The 7,320-nt window shown below is 46.5% G+C and overlaps 1 non-coding gene across 1 annotated transcript; it reads right to left on the reverse strand.

Moving 5' to 3' along the window:
* Positions 1 to 296: 296 nt before the first annotated feature.
* Trnaa-cgc (transfer RNA alanine (anticodon CGC)) lies at positions 297 to 370 on the reverse strand. Its single transcript has one exon. It is a non-coding gene; the product is annotated as a tRNA-Ala (tRNA).
* Positions 371 to 7,320: the final 6,950 nt, after the last annotated feature.

Below are 7,320 nucleotides of genomic sequence, written 5' to 3' on the forward strand. Positions count from 1 at the left end.
AGGACGGTGTTGTATTGTGTGCCATGGTGGCTTTCCCTGGAGGCAGTGTGGGACGTGGTAAGGTGTTGTGTTAGGTGGTATTTTAGCTCTCTGGTGGGTTGGGGGAAAAGTTTGGAAAGTTTCGTTTAGTCGGCGCAACATCTGTGGTCATGCCAGAGAGAGACAGAAGGGGAAGGAATTATAGGAGAAGGGAACATATCCCAGGAGACGGGACACAACCCCCGATTAATACCTGGTACCCATTCACTGCTGGGTGGACACGGGCGTAGGATATCGGGAAAGCCGCACAAATTTTTCCACTCCGCCCGGGGATCGAACCCGGGCTCTCTCGGTTGCGAGGCGAGTGTGCTAACCACTGCACCACGAAGCCCCCAGACGAGTTCAAACCCTAAGCAACAAACCTTACAAGGAGAGGTTGTTATCTCTTTAAATGTACTCTCTTGAAATACGCCGCTTTCTAGGGAAACTGAGTGCGTCCTTCAAAATACTCTACAGCTTTACGAATGTGGACAAATCAAAAGATATTTATGATATATGACGTCACGGAAGGTAATTTCTAGCACAAAAAAGATAAAAATATTGCAATAAATTATTTTGCACCAACGTTGTCGGAGAATTAAATAATCTCCCTCATTCAGTAGATAAGTGCGGTGGCTGAGTGGTAGCGTGCTGGGCCCACATTCACCGCGTGATGGACGACGCGGGTTCGAATCCCCACGCTACCGCCTCGGATTTTTCAGTCACCGCCGAGTGGCTTAAAACTACCCACATGCTGTCCTGAAGACCACCCATCAACTCGGACTCTAGAGGAAACCGACCAAGTGAATCAAGAAGGAGTTCCGGGGGGCAGCATGAGCCAAGAGAAGATGGCGCCACTATAAACACTTGCCTGCGCCATGACGGGCTGGGGCCGACTACCATCTAGGCCCCTCAAGAAAAGACTACCGGTGTTATGGGCGTACACGTAAAAAAAGAAAAAAAGATCAATATATTTAGATGTGAAGGGGGTTTAGGCGTCTTAACTCTGATCTCCGTCCAGGAACTCAATGCATTCAGGCTAAGAGCTTGGCAAATAGGTTACTGGCTTTCATTTCAAGGAGTGTAAACAATAGAGGCACTGAATAATGCTTCATGCTATAGGCTACCAACGATTACTTAGAACTCACCTTTATTATGCTGTGCAGTTCTGGCCTCCTTACTATAGCATGGACACCAGCACGTTGGAACCTGAAAATTAAATGACAAAAATTATTCACTGCTTGACAATCTAGCCATATAAGGATTTTTTTTTTAAACATTTAAATATGCTCCCTTTAGAAAGATGAAAGGTACGAGGATTCGGGGCTTTAATAAGAGTCATGTTGCCTCTCTTTCTATCTTCTATCGATATTTTCACGCTGACTGCTCTTCTGAACATGTTTTTTTTTTTTTTTTTTTTTTTTTACAGCAAAGGAGACAGCTCAAGGGCACAAAAAAGTAAACATTAATAAAAAAAAAAGCCCGCTACTCGCTGCTCCTAAAAAGAATCCAAAGAGGTGGCCGAAAGATAAGTCAGTTTCGGGAGGAGAGGTGTCCTGATACCCTCCTCTTGAAAGAGTTCAAGTCGTAGGCAGGAGGAAATACAGATGAAGGAAGATTGTTCCAGAGTTTACCAGCGTGAGGGATGAAAGAGTGAAGATGCTGGTTAACTCTTGTATAAGGGGTTTGGACAGTATAGGGATGAGCATGAGTAGAAAGTCGAGTGCAGCGGGGCCGAGGGAGGGGGGGAGGCATGCAGTTAGCAAGTTCAGAAGAGCAGTCAGCGTGGAAATATCGATAGAAGATAGAAAGAGAGGCAACATTGCGGCGGAATTTAAGAGGTAGAAGACTATCAGTATGAGGAGGAGAGCTGATGAGACGAAGAGCCTTTGCCCACTCTGTCCAGAAGAGCTGTGTGAGGGAGCCCCCACATGAGATGCATACTCCATACGAGGGCGGACAAGGCCCTGTATATGGACAGCAACTGTGCAGGGGAGAAGAACTGGCGGAGACGGTACAGAACGCCCAGCCTCGAGGAAGCTGATTTAGTAAGAGATGAGATATGAAGTTTCCAGTTGAGATTTTGAGTTAAGGATAGACCGAGGATGTTTAGTGTTGAGGAAGGTGATAGCTGGGTGTTGTCAAAGAATAGGGGATAGTTGTTTGGAAGATTGTGTCGAGTGGATAGGTGGAGAAACTGTGTTTTGAGGCGTTGAAGGACACCAGGTTCTTCTTGCCCCAATCGGAAATAATAGTAAGGTCTGAGGCTAAGCGTTCTGCAGCCTCCAGCCTTGAGTCGTTAAGTTCCTGAAGGGTGGGTCTTCTATTAAAAGAAGTTGAATAATGCAGAGTGGAATCATCGGCGTAGGAATGGATAGGACAGTTCGTTTTGGAAAGAAGATCATCAATGAACAACAGAAAAGAGTGGGAGATAGGACAGAACCCTGTGGGACACCACTGTTAATAGATTTAGGAAGAACAGTGACCGTCTACCACGGCAGAAATAGAACGGTCAGAAAGGAAACTGGAGATAAAGGTACAGAGAGAAGGATAGAAACCGTAGGAGGGTAGTTTAGAAAGAAAAGATTTGTGCCAGACCCTATCAAAAGCTTTTTATATGTCCAGCTCAATAGCAAAAGTTTCACCGAAACGGCTTAGAGAGGATGAAAAAGAGTCAGTTTAGAAGGATAGGAGATCTCAAGTAGAACGCCCTTGCGGAACCCATACTGGCGATCAGATAGAAGGTCAGAAGTGGAAAGGTGCTTTTGAATCTTCCGGTTAAGGATTGATTCAAAAGCTTTAGATAGACAAGAAAGTAAAGCAATAGGACGGTAGTTTGAGGGATTGGAGCGGTCACCCTTCTTAGGTACAGGCTGTGTGAAGGCATACTTCCAGCAAGAAGGAAAGGTAGATGTTGACAGGCAGAGGCGAAAGAGTTTGACCAGGCAGGGTGACAGCACGGAGGCACAGTTTTTAAGGACAATAGGAGGCACTCCATCAGGTCCATAAGCCTTCTGAGGATTGAGGCCAGAGAGGGCATAGAAAACATCATTTTGAAGAATCTTTATAACAGGCATAAAGGAGTCAGAGGGGGATGAGTAGGAGGAATATGCCCAGAATCGTCCAGAGTGGAGTTTTAGAAAAGTTTGAGAGAAGAGTTCAGCCTTAGAGATAGATGAGACGGCAGTGTTGCCGTCAGGACTGAGGAGTGGAGGAAAAGATGAAGAAGTGAAGTTGGAGGAGATGTTTTTTGGCTAGATGCCAGAAGTCACGGGAAGAGTAAGAGAAAGCAAGGTTTTGACATTTTCTATTAATGAAAGAATTTTTGGTTAGTCGGAGAATAGATTTGGCACGATTTCGGGCAGAAATGTAAAGTTCATAATTAGCATTAGTTTGAAGGCTCTGGTATCTTTTGTGAGCTACCTCTCTATCATTGACAGCACGAGAACAAGCGTGATTAAACCAAGGCTTTTAGCGTGAGGAGTAGAGAAAGAACGAGGAATGTATGCCCATTCCAGAGACAATCACCTCTGTGATGCGCTGAGCACACACAGAGGGGTCTCTATCCTGGAAGCAATAATCATTCCACGGGAATCGGAAAGTACATCCTCAGGTCGTCCCACCGAGCTGAAGCAAAATGCCAGAAGCATCGCCTCTTCGGTGGGTCCAGAGGATGTACAGGAGCGATAGGACAGGATGCAGAAATAAGATTGTGATCGGAGGAGCCCAACGGAGAGAACAGTTTGACAGAATAAGCAGAAGGGTTTGAGGTAAGGAAGAGGTCTAGAATGTTGGGCCGATCTCCAAGACGGTCAGGAATACGTGTAGGGTGCTGGACCAACTGCTCTAGGTCGTTGAGGATAGCAAAGTTGTAGGCTTGTTCACCAGGATGGTCAGTGAAAGAGGATGAAAGCCAAAGCTGGTAGGAACATTGAAATCTCCTAGGATAGAGATTTCAGCGAAGAGAGAGTGGGTCAAGATGTGCTCCACTTTAGAATTCAAATAGTCAAAGAATTTTACATAGTTGGTAGAGTTAGGTGAGAGATAAACAGCACAGATGTATTTAGTAATAGAATGACAGTGAAGTCTTAACCAGATGGTGGAAAATTCAGAAGAGTCAAGGTCGTGGGCACGAGACTAGTGATGTCGTTGCGCACGTAGGCGCAACATCCAGCTTTGGATTGAAATTTAGGATAGAGATAGTAGGAGGAAACAGAGTAGAGATTGCTGTCAGTAGCCTCAGAAACCTGTGTTTCGGTAAGGAAGAGAAGGTGAGGTTTAGAGGAGGAGAGATGATGTTCCACAGAATGAAAATTAGAGCGAAGACCGCGAATGTTGCAGAAATTGAGAAGAAAGAGGTTCGAGGAGTTATCAAGACACCTCTCGGGTCGGCAGCCAGAAGGGGAGTCCTCCCTGGGGGAATTTGTGGTCCCCCCCCCAGGCGGGGACTCAGAGGCATTGCTTAATTGAGCCATTTTGAATTTTGAATTTTGGAAAAAGGTGTATATGTTATGTGAATGTAGTGTGGTGTGGATAAAGAGAGGATCTGTCTTTAGAGAGCATGCTGAACTACTCTCCGGTGTTGGTGAGACAATAGGGAAACGGTTAGTGAGGACATGGGAAGCCCACTACTGCATGCCTCCCCCCCTCCCGCGGCCTCGCCTCACACGACTTTCTACTCAAGCTCATCCCTATACTGTCCAAATCCCTTACGCAAGAGTTAACCAGCATCTTCACTCTTTCATCCCTATACTGTCCAAATCCCTTACGCAAGAGTTAACCAGTATCTTCACTCTTTCATCCCTATACTGTCCAAATCCCTTACGCAAGAGTTAACCAGCATCTTCACTCTTTCATCCCTCACGCTGGTAAACTCTGGAACAATCTTCCTTCATCTGTATTTCCTCCTGCCTACAACTTGAACTCTTTCAAGAGAAGGGTATCAGGACACCTCTCCTCCCGAAATCGACCTCTCTTTCGGCCACTCCTCTAACTCTTTATAGGAGCAGTGAGTAGCGGGCTTTTTTTCACATTTGTTACCTTTTTTCATCCCTTTGAACTGACTCCTCTGCTGTAAATAAAAAGTGCAAGGTAGTAATCGGTTACAGTTAGATAAATCCAGATTCAAGAAAGACATAGGCAAGAATTCCTTAACTAATAGTGGCGGATGAGTAGAACAAGCTTGGCAGTCATGTCGTGGGTGCCAAAATCGTCGACACCTTAAAAAATGGTTAGAAAACTTCTGGGATAAAGATGACAGGTGGAGTCAGGTTTACAGGAGCCGTCTTGTATAGGCCTACTGACCCCTTGTTGACTCCTTAAGTTCTTTTGTTCTTAATTTCTTGCAAAAACAAAACCCCAACCTACACTTCGTCCACCTTAATATTCGGTAAGGCAAAAATGGTAACAATTTTATGTCGTTTCACTTAGGTTGAAAAACAGGCTCTCTCTCTCTCTCTCTCTCTCTCTCTCTCTCTCTCTCTCTCTCTGGCTGGCTGGCTGGCTGGCTGGCTGTCTCTCTCTCTCTCTCTCTCTCTCTCTCTCTCTCTCTCTCTCTCTCTCTCTCTCTCTCTCTCTCTCTGCCAGGTAGGAAAAGACTCAACCATGTTAGGATCAAAAGAATGCCTCCCACAGCTCCATACGGGCAGCACATTGCTAGTGAGTTAAGGTAAATATTTCAAAATTATGTCGTTAGAAGGATTTCAAAAGGAATAAATTGATTTTGAGTTATGTAGCCCATACCTGCTTGTTGGCGTGGGCAGCCAGACACGCGCCATCATGGAATTGAAAGCGTGCACAATAGTGTCACACAATGTATCAGTACAAGCGCTCATCCCTTAAATTTGTTTGTAATGAAACGGAAAAAAACTGTTGGACGATCATTTTTTATTTTTTTACGTCGTGACCTATTGCGCCGGTAGGCTTCTTCCCGGTGGATCCTGATGGTCGGCCCAAGGCTTCTTCCCGGTGGATCCTGATGGTCGGCCCAAGGCTTCTTCACGGTGGATCCTGATGGTCGGCCCAAGGCTTCTTCCCGGTGGATCCTGATGGTCGGCCCAAGGCTTCTTCCCGGTGGATCCTGATGGTCGGCCCAAGGCTTCTTCCCGGTGAGGCCTAATGGTCGGCCCAAGGCTTCTTCCCGGTGGATCCTGATGGTCGGCCCAAGGCTTCTTCCCGGTGGATCCTGATGGTCGGCCCAAGGCTTCTTCCCGGTGGATCCTGATGGTCGGACCAAGGCTTCTTCCCGGTGGATCCTGAAGGTCGGCCCAAGGCTTCTTCCCGGTGGGGCCTGAGGGTCGGCCCAGCCCGTTCTGGCGCAGGCAAGTGTTTATAGTGGCGCCATCTTGCATTGGCTCATGCTGCCCTCCCGGAGCTCATCTTTAATCCTAGAATCTAGAGTCCGGGTTGATAGGTGGTCTTCTGGACAGCATGTGGGTAGTTTTAAGCCACTCGGCGGCGGCTGAAAAATCCCAACTTGGTGGCACCGGGCGGGGATTGAACTCGCGTCGTCCTGAACGCGGCGCCGTCACGCTATCCATTCAGCCACCGCCTATACCTGCTTTTTGGTGTAGGCAGGCAGACACGTGCCATCATGGGATCGAAATCATGCACAATAGTGTCACACAATGTATCAGTACAGGCGCTCATCCCTTAAATTTGTTTGTAATGAAACGGGAAAAGAATGTAATGAAACGGGAAAAAAGTGTTCGACGATTGCTAATGATGTTTATATATATACACGTGCTGGCAGGAATGCACCAGCACCGGACCGGCTGGGTGAATTCCGGCGTCACACAATGTTTCCATACACGCGTCACAATAAAGCTCTACTGAGCTCATTAAATAATACAAAAATCATAAATAAAAAAATGTTACGTAAATGTGTTGCTGCTAAAGCTAGTTGTTTCAACATTCAATAGTTTTTCTTTTATGTATTTCCTGTTGTATGTATGCATTATATTACTGGTTACTCCATTATTTGGATTGGCAATAATTCATAACTCCCAGTCTCGACTTTCCTATGTTTTGGAAGCTCAACCTGTACCATTGTTTTCCGGGAAAGTTGGAGTTTCGTTTAGTCGGGGCAACATCTGTGGTCATATGCCGGAGAGAGACAGAAGGGGAAGGAATTATAGGAGAAGGGAACAGACCCCAGGAGACGGGACACAACCTCCGATTAATACCTGGTACCCATTCACTGCTGAGTGGAAAGGGGCGTAGGGTATCGGAAAAGCCGCCCAAATTTTTCCACTCCGCCCGGGAATCGAACCCGGGGGGGGGGGGGGGGGAATGATGGAGGAA

This window comes from Eriocheir sinensis, chromosome 6 (genome assembly GCF_024679095.1).
Source record: "Eriocheir sinensis breed Jianghai 21 chromosome 6, ASM2467909v1, whole genome shotgun sequence".
Lineage (NCBI taxonomy): Eukaryota > Metazoa > Arthropoda > Malacostraca > Decapoda > Varunidae > Eriocheir > Eriocheir sinensis.